Below are 17,024 nucleotides of genomic sequence, written 5' to 3'. Positions count from 1 at the left end.
TCAGCTGGGGCCAAACGAAAAGAAAACGAAGAAAAGCCGACAAGGAAAACCCAAAGAGAAGGCAAGGTAGAAAGGATTAACGACAACGACAAGTGAACGGGAAGATGAGGGATCGGGAAGGAAAAGGATACAAACAAAACGGTCGCAGTAACATGCGATTACTCTCGGCCTAACTGTGAGCGAGAGATTACTGAATTCGTTACTTTTAAGGTTACTTTCGAGGTGTTCGAGTAACGATGGTGCATCCCCAAGCATTACTGGAACCCATGGGCCTTCCACTCCGGCCAAATCCGCAAAAACGAAAAACGAACGGAACGGAATTTTCGAACCGTGACAAATTGTCGTTTTTACTTAATTGTTTATTAACTTGAGATACAATAAATAAAGGACTGTATTCTGGTAACTATGGAAATGTTTTTGTAGGCTTTTCTAAAGACAGGAGTCAGGATAAGAGTGATTCAAAGCAATTCCTTCGATTAGTTCATTAACCTTCAATATTCGTATTCTCAACCTAAAATTTAAGTTAGGAAAGATAAAGGATTGGATTACTACAAGGATACGTTTAATTCAACATTACCTTTTTCGTTTTGATTGGAAGTTCACATTCCATAGGTTAATTTATAAATCGAACGAAATTGAATAAATCGAAGTCCGATACGTCAATACCAGTACCAGTCATTCCGTGCTGTCAATATTATCGGTCTTGCAGTGATCTGTAACAGAACACAAGATGGCGCTAATCCAATTGAAACTAAAAAATATTCAAAATCATATCATCTTTTACCGTTCAACAATAAAAAAGTTATGTATCTGGAGTTTCAATAGATATATACAGGTTGGAAACAAAAGTATCAAATATTGGCTGTAACTTTTTAATTTGACAATTTATGAAAAAATGTTTAATATAAGAGTTGATTGGTGTATTATCCTGCATCATCTGGTCTTTCTAGTTTGTTCATATCTTCTTTTGTTTCGCTGCTATGGCAACCAACTTTGGTTTTTTAAATAGCACCCATACATTTTTTGTGTGATTTTCAAACAAGCGTATCTTTCTGTATTCATAAATACAGTTTTGCCATTATGGGGAAAAAGAATAAAATTTAAAAAAAATAAAAAAAGGTGATAAAATTAACTTACTAAGTAATAAAATGCAATATCAAGAATGCCATGGAAATTTGACAATTTTTGTTGAACGTCATGCATGGTAATAAACCAAACAATTTTTATATTAAACATTTTTTCATAATTTTTCAAATTAAATATAAAAATTGTTTGGTTTATTATCATGTATGACGTTCAACAAAAATTGTCAAATTTCCATGGCATTCTTGATATTGCATTTTATTACTTAGTAAGTTAATTTTATCACCTTTTTTTTTATTTTTTTTTTAATTTTATTCTTTTTCCTCATAATGGCAAAACTGTATTTATGAATACAGAAAGATACGCTTGTTTGAAAATCACACAAAAAATGTATGGGTGCTATTTAAAAAACCAAAGTTGGTTGCCATAGCAGCGAAACAAAAGAAGATATGAACAAACTAGAAAGACCAGATGATGCAGGATAATACACCAATCAACTTTTATATTAAACATTTTTTCATAAATTGTCGAATTAAAAAGTTACAGCCAATATTTGATACTTTTGTTCCACCCTGTATATATTCGTTGTATAAAGAGATTTTAATTTATAAACGTATCTGAAGAGTAGACAATTTGGGCAATTTTTACGCACGGCGGGTGGTAAAAATCTAGGTGACTGTAAATATGATGTTTCCGGAGATGTCATCTTAATGTTAATTTGACATTTACATGCAAGGAGGCCAAAAATTTTATTTTTACACACTTAATAAATCATCTATGTCGTTTCTTACAAATATTAAAATAATAAATCTGCCAATGCGATGGCAAGAAAATGTCGAACAGACACTGACAGAAAAAAAAATGCATCCATTGCATCACTGACTCAGTTAGTCCAACATGAAAAGAAAAAATCATAGCCAACTCGGTCCCAAAAAGATCGTGAATGCCTAATAGTATTGCAATCATTAACTTCTGTCATATAAAAAAATTACTCTAAATTATGCTTTATTGAAATTGTCACACATGAATGATGAAATTGTTGTCAAATTTATTTACAATTTGTCAATATGAACGATGACAAAATATTAAGTTTATAGTTTTTATTTATTTATTTTCTATTTTTTATTAATTGAAACCTCGTTCTATTCCATTTGTCTGATTTTTAAAACTTCTTGAATGTTTTGTCGATAAATCTGACATTCACATTTTCAAAATAGACACAATCAAAATTAAGGTTATTAATACATAAAGGTAGTTTTAGAATGTATGACAGCACGATGACACTAGTGTCCAAAATTTAGTGATCGCGACTGTACTACTTCCTCTACGTAGAATTTATTGGTGTTTATGTCAACCAATCTCTCGCTGGACAAACTTTACCTTCAAAATTTAGATCAAATTTTTAACAACAAAATCTAACTTTTTCGTTGGATCAGACGAGTGATTTAGTTAATTGTTTGTGTAGGCACCTATTTTTTAATGTTTAACAATCTAATAATAATTGCGCTTAATTTTCTAAAAAGTTTTAGGTGAGACACCGGGTATAATTATTTTAATGTGAGAGGTAATACATTTTTGATTAAATAATTCTGTTGACAAACAACATTTCGTCGTTTTGTAGACCAGAAAACTTCGACCTCCGCAAAACTGATATGGCGAGTTCGATGTTTTTTCTTTTACTTTTTCAACGAAAATAAAACAGTGTTTGGTGTTGGTTGAGAAAGAAATAATTAACTTACTGTACCTCCAATATAACATCAGTCAGTAACTTTTGTCACTTAAAAACTACAGGTAAATTGAAAACTGTTTTCTAATTGTTTCAAATAGAGCATTTTTTTACAGCAATGAGTGAAAATTCAGATCAGAGAAGATTTGTTGCTTGCAACATTTGCAAGGAAATGATAACACAAAAAACGTTTATGTGTGAAACAGGTCACACGATTTGTGAAAACTGCAACGCAAAAGTAAAACAATGTCCGAATTGCAAGAAGCCGATGACATCAATACGAAATTATGAAATTGTGTCAATTCTCCAGAACCATTTACTAAGTGAAAAAAAGGTGCAAGAAAAATGTGAACTGTTAAAATGTCCGCTTCCCCGGTGCGATTACCTGGCCCTAGACTATGATAAAATTGTGAAGCATATTAACCGACTACACACACAAAACATTTTCGAAATTCACACTAACCAGAGCCTTACTATTTTCATCGAAACCAAGAACAGTGGCAGCAAGTCTTTCCGAAGAGTCGTCAGTTTCCACAAGCAAATTTTTGTAGTCCGAGCAAGAGTAAACTATGACAATAATAAAGTGACCGTCGCAGTAGATGTGATGAGTAACAATACCGACTTTGAATGTAAAGTGAATGATCGTGATCACGTACAAAGTGTAACAGCCTATCGGAATTTTGAAAATGAGCTCAAGATTGAAACATGCCTACAAACTTGCTTGAATAATAAACTCAAAATATATTTAAGTACAAAACGTCATTAATTATTATTTTACTCTGATTTTTTACTTATATTCAACTATGATTCTTTACTTATATTTAACCATGATTCTTTACTTATATTTATATCTACTCTATATACCTACTTTACTATTCAATAAAAAATAAAACATTTTAAAATTATCTACTATATCTATTTATTTTTCTCAAACAGGTGCATTATTATTTTGATGCGCTATCACTATATTGTTTTAAAGGTAGGACCTGCATTGGAAGAAGTTGCAGGAGAAAACCAGGAATCTGGTTCCAACAAGATGGCTGTCCTGCGCATTTGGGCTTAGATGTTAGAAATTTTTAAAATGATTAATTTCCAAATTGTTGGATTAGTAGAGGTAGTGCTGTAAACTGGCCAGCAAGATCTCCTCATTTAGCACCTTGCGACTTTTGACATATTGAGTCTTTGAGAGAAGCAATAACTGCTGGATGCGCCTTAATTACTGAGAGGCAATTGGCCAGTGTAAGATAACAGGCTGGGGTATTGCTTATTTCAAAACGGGGGTCTTCTTTAGTAAGTAATGCTTTTTTGTTCAGACAATTTAATTCATGCATAAAAAATCTCCTAAAGCGCTGTTGTTTTGTCACTTTGACAACGGATAAAAGTTTGCCCTAACTTATATACCATTCACGATTTTTTGGCATAAGAGAAGGCCGGAAGCCATGGAAAAATTGCATTTAAGTTGACACTAAACGTGGAGGGAGAAAAGACTGGAGATGGCACTAATTCAAATAAGTGTACCCGCCCGCGAAAAGTACAGAGTCATAAAAGGTTTCTGAATATAGACGCTAGGCCAATGGCTTCCTTCGCCTTCCTTCCAGGCGCATTGTGCTTCTTTATCTAGCGCATTGTGGACTGGGTCATAAAAGGTTGTTGCACGTGCTTTTAGAGGGTTCGGATTTTTAACATGGGCAGCATAGGAAATGCCATCTCCAGTCTTTTCTCCCTCCACGGCACTAAAGCTGTCTGTTGAATTAGGTTATGTTTTTCTAAGTTTGAGGTTATAAACTGCGGCATTGTCTAGTGCATTGTTGTGAGTTTTAATGGTTTGCAATAGAACAATATTCACACATTTTTAATCCAATTTAACAAAACAGGAAACTGACTTGAACAGGCTACAGAATAGTAGGGATCGGGACTGAAAGACGAAGTGGCTCCTGTTAATTTATGCACCACTTAGATAAGCCACCTATACCAAAACATTCCTAGAACTAGATTGTATAAAATCTTGTACCTACTTATTAAGCCTTACTTTATTCGAATCTTTCTGCAAAATATTTACACACCCATCGTCCATGACAAAAAAGAACAAAACTATTTAACTTCCATAATTTCATTAGAAAATTCTGAATCAAAATCCCAATCAAATTCCGAGTTAGATTCTCCTAATGAAATTATTAAAGGAAGAACGTTTTCAAATGAAAGATTTCCCATTAATTTTGCCTAATCTTCCGAAATAAGTTCTTCACAACATCTACAAAAATGTTGGCAAATTTCAGGAGTACATTTCAAAATAGACTCAAGCCGTAAGTTCACAACTCTATCGCGAAGTTATAATAGGTCTTACAAAACCCCTGTGCCATTTCAATTGGGTCGTTGTTTCTTCCTTCACTATCCGTGCTACATATTTATCTTGTACTATGGCGGACAATAAATTTAGGCCAGCAAATTTCTGACATTTCAAAAAAGTCAATGCAAGCGACCATTTATTGTCATTATGACTGATGTGTCAGTTTGTCAAACTGAAGGTTTTCAAGCTGTTTGGCGTTTCCTTCGCCTTTTTCGTAACTTACAGATCATGACGCACTAGCATAACTGATTTGTAGTAGCACTTCTCTCTGATGCACGCTTCTTTTCCCAATTTTAATTTTGATTATCGCTGTCACGATGACAAGAATGACAAAAATCGAAAATGGGGTTAGTTGAACATAATGCCAGCTTCACATTTTGATGTCAACTCAATGACAGGCCGGCCTAAATTTATTGTCCGCCATAGTACTCACCTACGATTCAATTTATACACAAAAAGAACTTGACTTCATTGTAACTTACTGAAAATATGTTCTGCAGTCTAATGCAAACACCTTCAATACGTTTTGAAGTCGCTTAATTATGATTACGGTAAATTCGGCAACATGTTACCTTCATTTTGATAGGTCCGCGTGTCATCCACTTTAGTGACAGCAGAGATGACAGAAATCAAACATGTATCCAACGTTAAAAAATGAAATCATAGCCTCCCCTTATGCCAAAACATCGTGAATGGTATATACCGAGTGACTATAAATGATTGAAAATTATTTTGTTATGTTGGTAACACATTTGAAATCTTTAGTTGGTGACATCGTTGGCATGACACACGTAATTTTTAAAATTGAAACAAACGTCAAAAAAATCTAAATCGACAATGTACTTCGTGACTTAACCTAACCTAAATAGAAATGACTGACAGATAATGCACGACAAGACTTGCACTACCAACTGCATCAGTGTTGCCAATCCACTATTTTCTTTCAATCATTTATAGTCACTCGGTATTAGGCATTCACGATCTTTTTGGGACCGAGTTGGCTATGATTTTTTCTTTTCATGTTGGACTAACTGACTCAGTGATGCAACGGATGCAATTTTTTTTTCTGTCAGTGTCTGTTCGACATTTTCTTGTCACCGCATTGCCAGATTTATTATTTTAATATTCGTAAGAAACTAAATGATTTATTAAGTGTATAAAAATAATTTAAATTTCCGTCAAAGAAGCAGTCAAAATTGCCAAAATAATTTTATTACGATAAAAAATTCCTATTAAACGATTTAATTTAATTTAAAAAGGACAGACCCGATTTAAGAGATCCGGCAACAATGTACCTATTCAGAAAATATAACCCTAAACTGAAAACAACCTAACCTAACACAAAAAGTTTCAATTTCCTTTAGGGAATTTAGTTATCACCGAGGTACTGCCAACAAAATTACTAGATGGTCATAGCCAACTCGGTCCCAAAAAGATCGTGAATGCCTTATATAATTGAAATTTTTTAATAAACAATTGTCAAAACATTGTCATGTTGGTATGAGCCAAACAGTGATTTTCATGATAATACGGTTTGTCACACTGAGTGTCAACATTTTTTAAATGTAATGAGCGAGAGTTTATTTCAAATACGAAAAAGATTTCTGCTAATTTCTCATTCAATTTGTTTTGAAAATGAATTCGCGGAAGAAAGGTGCGGGAAGTGAAATGAACATAACCTTAACTATGATTTGGTGTCAAATTGTTATACAGCTGGTCCATATGCGCACATTTTAGGGTGGTACAGAATGGGTTTTTACTTAATTTTGACATTGACAATTGTTTATACAAAAAATTCACTATATATCCGGCAAAAACACTCAGGTATAACTTATACCTTTAGTTGCTATGCATCTAATACATCCTGTTCACGTTGGATTGAAGATCAGTGGTGCAAATCGCACACATTTGGCATTAACTTTCATATGAGTTGTCACAGTAACAGGTCAGGTCATTTGCACCAATGATGTTCATTCCAACGTGAACAGATACTACCTTTAATACCAAATAAAAAAAAATTAAACTTGTATTGCTCATTCATTAAATTGTCTCGCCGAATTACACTTGAGATTTCATTTAGTCAGGAAAAATATTTATTCGCAACTCAGACTAATTGCTTGACAGTTAGACTCGAAAAATTGGCACGATAAAATCAACTCCGGCCTACGGCCGTCGTGGTGCCAATTTTTCTCGTTTAATTGCTAAGCAATACGTTTTCGTTGCAAACAATATTTTTGTTCGACACTGTCAGAATTTGAGAAATTTCTCCTGTGTGAGCGGATTTTGATAAATATCACAACTTGTCAAAACGAAACGTCAAGCTAATTTTACAGATTTTAAGCAATTTGGAGCTTTTAACGGGCTCGTCGAACAAAAAAACCTTGTATTCAACTCGTTCTTGTGTAAATTGGGCCTTTTTTGGCACTCGTGGGCCTTTAAAACGCTCGTTTCAAACGCGTTTTAAAATGGCCCACGCGTGCCAAAAAAGGCCCCATTTACACACAAACTCGTCAAATAAACTACTATTTCACTAACATAATGTTACAGGCAAGCCTTTCCAATACTACTGCTAATGTGCTGGTCCCAAATGAAACATTCCCTGCCTCCGCAAACACTCCTTTGCCTAAATCTTCATTTTCTTTTCCGTCATCTACTTTCAAAGTTGTTTGTATTAACAAGTACTGAAATCCGTGAAATAATTATTCATACTCACATCACCATAAATTTCGTTGTATTTAGGAATATGTATATTAGGAGCAATTACCTAGGCAATTAATGTCGTTAACTAACCGAAAATTTCAATTAAAATGGAGTATTAATATAATGTTCACCAAATTAAATTATACACCCCTAGCGCTGTCCTCCAAAAAATTAAATTAACATCAAAAATTCTTAGTGGACATCAAAAAATGATACTTTGGAAAATGAGAACAGTGTCACCAAAATAGCAATGTTTCGTATTGTTTTACTGTTGCTTGCATTCTAAATGCAATATGTTTACCGATTTTACTAAATGTTCACCAAATGTGGAACGCTCACGTTACGCGCCTTCACTGCAAATATAAATATTCACGCTATCCATTTATATTAAGCACTTGCTCAAAAAAACTACTTTTTCGAAAACTGATAAAAAAAATTATTAACATTTACATGACCTAAATCGGTTGTCAAAGTGACTGTTTTTTGTTCACTGGATTTATAGTCCGGACAAAATAAATGTGAATCCTGACTTTATTAAGTCAAATTATTTAACAACATGATAACGATAATAAAGATTTATGGTAGGTCGTTCTCGAAAAGGGGCACGTATATAAATACAGCGAGTTTTCGAAATTCTACCTGCAACTTTGGTGGTGGATAACCATCTGTTTTCCATCATAAATCTTTATTGTTTTCTTTACATTTTGATTTGAACATGTTGTTAAATAATTTTACTTAATAAAGTCAGGATTCACATTTATTTTGTCAGGACTAGATATACAATCTAGAACAAAAAAGACTTTTACGTTCAGCAATTTTTGATTAAAGAAGAGGTCACAATTTCGCAATTTCTTAGCTTTATATTCCAAATAAGCCAGTATCACACTTTCAGACACGTTCTTTAATTTCTTAGAGCCACACCAATTCATGAAATCCTTATAAGCAGATTCTTATTGAGAAGGTTTTTCCAGGATAAAACTAGAAACTGCACTTCGTGTCGTTTCTAATAGGTACATCCACAGGCAGATCATCTTCATCACTTTCGGAACTCATTTTTGTTTTTTCTTCTTTATTTTATTAAACACCAGTAATTCGCCCAAAATCGCAACCAAACCTTACAAAATTAGAAGTTATATCGTTTGTTTGACGGTTGCTATCATTATTAGTTGGTCAGAGCATTCCAAATTTAAAACATGAAGATAATTGTAGATACATTTTTTTTTGAGTTTCCCCTAATGTGGAACTGTGCAGTTTTCGAAAAAAACGTTGGCTGATACTCGATTACGAAATTCTTTTGCATTCTATGTCCTTATTGAGAGGAGACCTAATAAAACATTGATAGATTTTTCTTACAATTGATATACTATATAAAATTCGGGCGACCCCTCCTTACAAAGATACTGAAGGTGTAAAGGTTTTTTTTTTTAATTTGGCGTCGAAGTAGGCGTTGGAGAGTCGATTGAGATCGCACCACTCGTGTAAAAGCGTAAGATTTAAACAGCTGATCCGTGATCCGTAACCTGTATACTGCGTTCACAATCGACAGTTCAACGCCTACTTCGACGCCAAATTTAAAAAAACACCCGTTAGAGTTTGTATCAAATTTTCTTCAAATAGAAATTAGGAATGTTTGCCGTTTATTTTTATTTATCGTGAGAAAATAATGATGCAAAAAATTGTCTTAGAAAAGTAGCGTTATCGCGGAGTAAAAAAATATTTAATTTTTGCAATTTTTGTTCAAAAAGAGACGGCAATTGGGCTAGATTATTGTTTTGTAATCTTGGATACGGATAATTCGAACAGGTATCAACCTAGGCATATTTTTGTACATATCTTAGCAACGCTTTGATCTGAAAATTATAAGGTAAGGAATGCGGTTGCTGTATTGAACAAAGTTAGAAGGGTTATATCATCTTAAGAATTATTCAAAACTTTTTTCAACAAGTTCTTACTTGCTTCACAGTATACTCCCTGCAACGCTTTGGAGTCGGAATGCTTTAATTATGAGACACTCTGTATGAGAGGCTAATAAGAAGTCTAAATCTGGGTATCCATTGGAAATTGAATATAGTATAAAATATAGTAAAAATTTAGTATTTTTGTGAAACAGAGGTTTTTTTTTACTGTGTAAATATAAGACACTTATAAAAATAAAAATATCATTTCAGAATTAAATGTGGAATACAATTTGGTGAACATATAGCATTTTTAGGCAACAAAAGTTATTTTTAGTAGCAAATAATATAAGAAACTAGCAGGATGTCAATATCTGGTTATCGCTCTAGGATTATGTATGCTCTTAATTTTGGTGACCATTTAGTGTTTTTGGGAAACGAAAGTATTTTTTTGTATGAATAAATTTGGTAAATTTGGTAAAAAGTTAAATACCACCCATTAAAATGTAGTAACGTCCTAATGTCTTTAGCTGTCAAAGTGACAGCTGGTGACAAGACCATCAATGACCATTAAGACAACTGACAAGTGACAACGCAGCAACAGCAACAGAAAGATTAGTTTCAAACCGCGTGGTTCTGAACTCAAATAGCCCGCTCTCCAGCGCCAAACGGCTTATTGTTTTTTGCTCAAATGAACAAGCCGAAAAGAGTCTCGATTATTTAGAAGATCCTGATTTATCCAATTAATTACAATAACTAATATAATAACAATTAAAGGTAACAATTTAAGGTTCTCGATTATAAAAGGTAACGACAACGGTTGCGCCAATATTTCCATCTCACTTAATTTGGAGTCTATGCAACAGACGACGCTATGCAAGTTAATCTGTTTGACACGATACAAACATCCCGTAAAATTGTGTATACTTCTGTCTTTGTCACACTCACGGCATTTGTCGATAATGTCCTCTCTTTTAATTTGGAGTCTCAAAAATGAACAATGAGTTGTCGCCAGACTACGTCCACTGATAGAATGCATTTTTTTAAATATCCTTAGATAACAAAATCCCCAAACCATAACATTAAAATATTAAGAAAGTAGGTATCATAGATTATGTTGGTAATATTTTGAAGCATTCGCGCCACTGATTCTCATTGGTTATTATGAAACCCACGCGAAAAATAAATTATGACATTTCAAATTTGAAATTGTCAGTTCTGTCAAGTGGTTTAAGCATTTAGATTTGCGATTTTTCATCTTTAGAGCTTTGTTTTGCGATTCTATGGTTTTAAAAGTTATTAGTTTTGATCGTGTTGCAGTTTTGATCTGTTCCGTTGCGATTTTTTGTTGATTTTTTTAAATTTGTGAAGTGAGTGCGTGTCTCAAGAATCGAAAATGAAAATGATGATACAGAGGTAATTTTTGTTCATGCATTAAATAGGAGTACATATTAAATAATCTCTTGCTTGTGTTTAGCCATTTCAGAAAAAAGCTGGATATGTATTTTAATTTCAGTAGCCAGCTTTTTTCGGAAATTCGAAAATGTATATATTGTGGGTTGCATTTTTTATTCCGTCGGCCACATTATCACTCGGGAAATACCCTGTATTAATAAAACCTAATATATTACTCCTACTGTACTGAAGTTTTCTTTCGTCTTTCCTAAGTGCAAACATGCAGAATAATAATAAAACATCACGTGTAACCTGCTCTTTCCTTTTTTTTTAATTTCCCGCTGGATCTATTTGTTGTAGCGTAGAGTGAACATTTTTAGTAACATTTATGTCAAGCAATCTAAAGCTATGAGTGGACAGAGTTTGCCTTATTTAATAATAATAATAATAATAATTTTTATTCAGAAAATACCCATAAATACACAGGTTTAACTTCGTCCATAAAAATACTAGTTTTTGTTAACTACATACTTATAAAGTTAAATGTTTACTAATGCTAAAAAATTCATTGTAACTATATAATGGGTTGTTTATTAGAAAATTTTTAACAATCGCTAAAAATACTTTGGTTGGCTGCTCTCTTACTGTTCTCTCGATGGCGTTATAAAATTTAGGTGATAGATACTCAAAGTGCTTTATGGATTTTGTATTTATCATCGAGAACCTTATAACAATTTAAGTGCTTTGTGGTAGGCGCTGTTTAGCTGTGTGCTGCATACGTTTTACACTAAATTTTTGTGTGGTGTGAATCTGATGTGAAAATGTCAAAATTGTCAAAACTTGACTATGGTGGTAAAGCAAAATCTCAACGGGCCGTATGATTTCCCTTTCATTAAAGTTAAAGAACGTCGTTAAATTGTTTTGTCTCTGTCTAACATAGTGCTTGGCATATACTCTCACTTTGTCTAATCAATTATTTAGCTAATGAAAAGCGTAACGAATGGGAAATCATACGGCCCAATGTATTTATCAATATTAATAACGGAAATTAGTATTTGTAGTAGGAGAAACTAAAAACGTCCCTTTGGTTCTGTGATCACCTCTGCTGAAAGTGGGGTTATGACCAGGTACAGTTACCATAGACGTCTACTATATCCCACGGATCTATATCCTCTAGACATTGCATAGCCTACATTACGAAGCTCTAATTTCCCGACGCGGCACCCCCCACTATGCACCACTTGTCAAAATGTAAGAGTAAATCATATTAAAAATTAAAACGCCGACAGCGTCCTTATATCGAAAATAACTATTATTTTGCACGTTTGAACCTGATATCTGAGGCCGCCGCAAAACCTGATCTTATCATCATAAAGATTTACGATAGGGCCAAATTTTTGCGTGTCACCACCTGCAAACAAAACCCTTCTTAAATCGTTCCTTCAAGAACACAGGTATTCAAAGAAATCGGTCCCTGTCGTAAATCTTTGTAATGATAACCATTACAGATTTATTTAAATACAGCCCAAAGTAATTTAAGTCATTCCTATTTTCCCCAGCCGCCACTATATAAACTGATACAACTGCATATAGTTTGAAAACAAACTATATATAAAACCTAGAAGACGTGGGCGATGCTAGCGCAACCCTAGCGTAGAGCCGAACTAAATAACCGTATTTAGTCGATGATGAATCGGCTATTTACGTTGACAGCGGGAAATTTGATTTATTCGAAAAATCAAATTTGTTCTTTTCAAAAATCTTTATTAACCATTGTCAAAAATTTGCTAATCAATTTCGTTATGATAAAAATTATAAAATAATCCAAAACGACTTTCGTACTTGTCCCGAGCCTCTTCTACCTGCGATGTCGAAGCCTGACTAACTTGTTTGAATAGTTTTTGACCAAAAAATTCGTATTCGGTAAGTACAGTTGGCTTCAAAGAAACGGGAAATGAAATTTGACCTAATGTGAATTGGAAATTTAATTTGTCAATTTATGTCAATTTGTGTCTGTATGACAGCATTTGTACTGTATTTGCATAACTGACATTTCTGACACATAAGTGCAGTTTTTTAACCTAAATTCGAAAAGACCGTTTCAAACTATAAAAATTTAATAAAATCTGACAGAACTTTTTCTGACAGTTCCCGTTTTTTTTTTTGAAGCCAACCGTAATACTTTCGAAAAAAAAAGTTATTACTGTTCTCTCGATGGCGTTATAAAATTTAGGTGATAGATACTCAAAGTGCTTTATGGATTTTGTATTTATCATCGAGAACCTTATAACAATTTAAGTGCTTTGTGGTAGGCGCTGTTTAGCTGTGTGCTGCATACGTTTTACACTAAATTTTTGTGTGGTGTGAATCTGATGTGAAAATGTCAAAATTGTCAAAACTTGACTATGGTGGTAAAGCAAAATCTCAACGGGCCGTATGATTTCCCTTTCATTAAAGTTAAAGAACGTCGTTAAATTGTTTTGTCTCTGTCTAACATAGTGCTTGGCATATACTCTCACTTTGTCTAATCAATTATTTAGCTAATGAAAAGCGTAACGAATGGGAAATCATACGGCCCAATGTATTTATCAATATTAATAACTTGTTTGAATAGTTTTTGACCAAAAAATTCGTATTCGGTAAGTACAGTTGGCTTCAAAGAAACGGGAAATGAAATTTGACCTAATGTGAATTGGAAATTTAATTTGTCAATTTATGTCAATTTGTGTCTGTATGACAGCATTTGTACTGTATTTGCATAACTGACATTTCTGACACATAAGTGCAGTTTTTTAACCTAAATTCGAAAAGACCGTTTCAAACTATAAAAATTTAATAAAATCTGACAGAACTTTTTCTGACAGTTCCCGTTTTTTTTTTTGAAGCCAACCGTAATACTTTCGAAAAAAAAAGTTATTACAAAAAATGTTATTTTCAGAATTGATAAAAGGTGGTTAAAGGTTTTAGATACTTCTGGAATACTTCCTTCAAAATTACAAAATTCACTCATTTGGCAAGACCACTTTTCAGAAAATTATTTTACAAGTTCTCAAAAAACTAGATTTTATAGGTGTGCCGTGCCATTCCCATTAGTTTTTCGTTCCAAATTCACAGTGTCACAAAATAACAGTTTTTCCAGACAATTCGAAGATTTTAATGACCATGTGAATTACAGAAGTTGTGATTCCTGATCCTGAAGTTGTCTCAGAACGTGCACATTCATCAAAATTCTCAGGCAAAGTGTTATAGGTTTTTCAACGTACCAAAATTTGTGAACTCAATCTCAGAGAAAAGATAATCTATTACATGGATCGTTATAAACGAAAAACAATTTCAAAATTAAAAACTTTATAAGAAAACTAAAAATAATGAAATAAAATGTTTGGATAATTGTCTTTGTTTTTTTTTTTTTTTAAATAAATAAAACCATAATATGAAAAATAGGTAAATAAAAACAAAAAAATATGACCGTATGCAACAAATTATACATTCGATTGCAATAATTGAGTAATATGCAACTTATTATACATCTAGTTCGGCCCTACGTTAGCGCGTCGCTAGTATCGCGCGTCGCTGAAATTTGAATAGGTCTAGACCGTGGAGGGAGAAAAGACTGGAGATGGCATTTCCTATGCTGCCCATGTTAAAAATGCGAACCCTCTAAAAGCACGTGCAACAACCTTTTATGACCCAGTCCACCATGCGCTAGATAAAGAAGCAAAATGCGCCTGGAAGGAAGGCGAAGGAAGCCATTGGCCTAGCGTCTATATTCAGAAACCTTTTATGACTCTGTAGTTTTCGCGGGCGGGTACACTTATTTGAATTAGTGCCATCTCCAGTCTTTTCTCCCTCCACGGTCTAGACAGTCTTACTATAAGGTTATTTTCGTGAGAGATCGGGTTATTTATTGTTGACCGGAGCGGTTAAATAAACCAACGGACTGGTATGAGTTAACGCGAAAACGTACCGGTTATTAGAAATTTAGGTTAGCGTCAAAGTCAAAGCTTCAAGTCAAAAGCATGGACGGTGCACGGGGCTGTTTTTTTTTTTAATTTTTATTTGACGGTAATCTGAAAGAAGTTATTAAATACATGATTTTATGTCGTAAATCAAAGAGAAACTTCATTAAGCTGTTTATTAAAGAAAGAATAGTTCATGTTTGACATGTTGACATAAGTTTGTGGATAAACGACTACACGGAATTAACATTTTATCAACTATTCAGACTAAAGAAACATGATGAACAGAGGAGGAAATTATCCAGTGCAACCTGAGAAATCTTTATTGGTGTTCCTCTGGTACTTATCTAAACAGGATACTGTAGTGAGACCGTCCATTTTGATCGTGATGATGTCGTAAATTTTTGCATTTTTAACTGTTAATCTATCTTTTAAACTCTCAGTTTGATATACTAATCTATTTGGCTCGTCTAGTAACCCTTTATACTTATTATTTTCACTTACCTACGTTGTGTTTATTTTTCGTCGTTAGTCACCTTTATAGCGATGATGATGTTTTATCTTAAGGCCTATTAGGCAATACTCAGTAGTCGCAACACAAATTCGGAGACAAAGTAGTGTCAAAACGCGTGGAGGAAGAGATTTAAACACAAGTTTCCCCACAAGTATTTTATTACAAAATATTCCGAAGCCTTGTTTACAAAAATGGATGAGTTCGGCGGGTTTGATCAAATTTTGCCCTGTGTTAAAATTATTGTTGCGGTTATGTTTGTAATCAAATTCGTAAGAGACTTTCCTTGTAATTGTGCTCATGAATTTAAAGAAATGATTGCGGCGTCAGTCTTCACCTGATGATATTTTATGTTATCCAATTTAGATTTGAAAAAGTTTGATTTTGCTGTAACCCCCATTTTTATGCAACCCTATTTACGTGCGGCAAATCTACCCTAACCTTTCAGGTAACTTGTTCGAACTTATATCACCCAAGCAACCTTTAATATCGCGTTTACTAAGTTAGACTTGTACCAGAGTCGGAAGGTAACATGCTCGCGGCATTTGATAAGTGCATCGCATTTAACTATTACGCCCTACTGCCGAAATACCGCTTCCGGTAAAAGTCCGGTGCTTAAACACCAATCACAACTTCCGAACAAAACCCGGATATACAAGTCCTCGCAAATCAACCCGAATGACTGTAGGCGTCATTTCTCTCACAAATTTCGTCCACGAGCTTCGACAAAGACTTGTACAGAACTTTGTCGTACGCGACACCAGTTTATTACAGGTAACCGGGATGGTTATTTTGTCGCGTTTGTCCTCGTGGTAGCCCACACATACATAGTACATGTCGTTGGAGCGGGAATTACGACGCCCATTCTAAGTCCACGGTCGGAAACTACGACCTGACACCGTGTCTTAGACCTAGTAAAGTTGGAGAAGAGGGTCCCCGGGAACCACGACTCTCCTCATCGTTGATGGCCGACAAACGCGCCTATAATTTCAGGTGCAATTGGTGCAAAACAATAATTTTGCTTGGTCGCCTAAATACGACGCGGGAGGGAAATAGCCCTACTCTACCCTATATTGAATATGCAACCAATTATTCTATCTCCCTAAAGTTTATAACTAGAAATTTCGATCTGATTTGAGGGCACCAGTTGAGAAAATTCAGGAACGATTTAGTTATAACTTAGTAATTGACTGTTAAGTTTCAAAATCCCTGACTGGTGGTTACACTCAAATTTAGAGTAAAGAATTTAATATAAAAAATGTCGAATAAAAGGATCAGATAAGTTAAATTTGAAATTAAGTAATCCGACAACCAAAGTGTTGCGGCCCCTTTCCATCGGAAATAGAATCATTTGTTGCTGGCTACCTCTAGCTTTAAACATTTACTTCAAATACCTCGAAACTTGGAA

General features: G+C 33.9%; 1 long non-coding RNA gene across 3 annotated transcripts; it reads right to left on the bottom strand.

Moving 5' to 3' along the window:
• Positions 1-338: 338 nt before the first annotated feature.
• Positions 339-5,581, bottom strand: LOC138138637 (uncharacterized). 3 transcript variants are annotated; one of them, XR_011162074.1, is made up of 4 exons: positions 4,839-5,581; positions 4,656-4,797; positions 578-713; positions 339-511 (listed from the first exon to the last, which is right to left on the bottom strand). It is a non-coding gene; the product is annotated as an uncharacterized lncRNA (long non-coding RNA). The 3 variants fall into 3 exon arrangements; XR_011162081.1 differs by having other exon boundaries at positions 4,656-4,791; XR_011162066.1 differs by having other exon boundaries at positions 4,656-5,581.
• Positions 5,582-17,024: the final 11,443 nt, after the last annotated feature.

This window comes from Tenebrio molitor, chromosome 1 (genome assembly GCF_963966145.1).
Source record: "Tenebrio molitor chromosome 1, icTenMoli1.1, whole genome shotgun sequence".
Classification (NCBI taxonomy): domain Eukaryota; kingdom Metazoa; phylum Arthropoda; class Insecta; order Coleoptera; family Tenebrionidae; genus Tenebrio; species Tenebrio molitor.
This window is presented reverse-complemented; position numbering and strand designations above follow the sequence as displayed.